Source organism: Sinocyclocheilus rhinocerous, unplaced genomic scaffold (genome assembly GCF_001515625.1).
Source record: "Sinocyclocheilus rhinocerous isolate Xijiao unplaced genomic scaffold, SAMN03320098_v1.1 scaffold1458, whole genome shotgun sequence".
NCBI classification, from domain to species: Eukaryota; Metazoa; Chordata; class Actinopteri; order Cypriniformes; family Cyprinidae; genus Sinocyclocheilus; species Sinocyclocheilus rhinocerous.
Genome location: NW_015633180.1, coordinates 395195 through 396380, shown reverse-complemented (window position 1 = coordinate 396380; position 1186 = coordinate 395195).

Genomic DNA, 1186 nt, shown 5'->3' with positions numbered 1-1186 from the left:
GTAAAATACAGCATTTTTAAAAATTGGCTATTCGTTGTGGGGGAAAAAAAAAAGATTTCGGGTTCGGGCTCTAAATTTAACTGTGCCGCTCGGGTCGGGTCAGACGGTCTCGGGTACGGGCCGGGTTCGGGCTTCAGTTAAAAACCCATGCAGACCTCCACTACACAGCCACATTTGAGTTAAAAATGAACTAAATAAACCATAAATATACATTATCTGAGCCACACTAAGCCTTAAGTGAGTTATGCATCAACAATACTCAACATTGTAAAGAGAAATTTTAAAATGTCCTCCATAAATGTTCAAATAAGTTACAGAAATGTGTCCTACTTGATAAAATCATCCCGACCCAAGTTTTGCACAAGCAGCAATTAAAATGTCACAGATAAATATTCAAAGACACATTCCAATACTTTAAAAACGGTTCTTCACAAGTTTGAACTTAAATATATAGCAATGTTCTATACATTATGAATATCAGGTGCAGCTGTCACATAATGTATAATAATATAGTAATGTCCCTGTGGCTCAGTGGTAGAGCATTGCGTTAGCAGCGCAAAAGGTTGTGGGTGTGATTCCCAGGGAACACACATACTGGTAAAAAATGTATAGCCTGACTGCACTGTAAGTTGCTTTGGATAAAAGCGTCTACTAAATGCATAAATTGTTATTAAATTAAATGCTTCTCACTCAGACTCTACCTACACAGTAAGTCTGTGAGTGTCATAGCTACGCTGTGAAAATGTATAGCCTGAATGCACTGTAAGTTGCTTTGGATAAAAGCGTCTACTAAATGCATAAATTGTTATTAAATTAAATGCTTCTCACTCAGACTCTACCTACACAGTAAGTCTGTGAGTGTCATAGCTACGCTGTGTTAAAGAGCGCACGACGAAGACAAAAGGTTATATATCATAAGTCTTTAATCCAACAAGAGTAAATCCAAACACAATGTAGCACAGCAACATTTAAGACATGTAGACGTAAGACCAGACAAACTCAAAGTGAACATACAGGAACTTAAGTACTCAGACCAAACAAGGATAATTAACTAGGCACACCTGAACAGAATAATACAATCAACACAACAAGGGAAACGGTGCAAAAGGAAAACAAAGTCCAAATTAACAGAAAGCGTGACAGTAAGAGTACAATCATTATAGTGCACTTCTGTTTTTATGCTGCA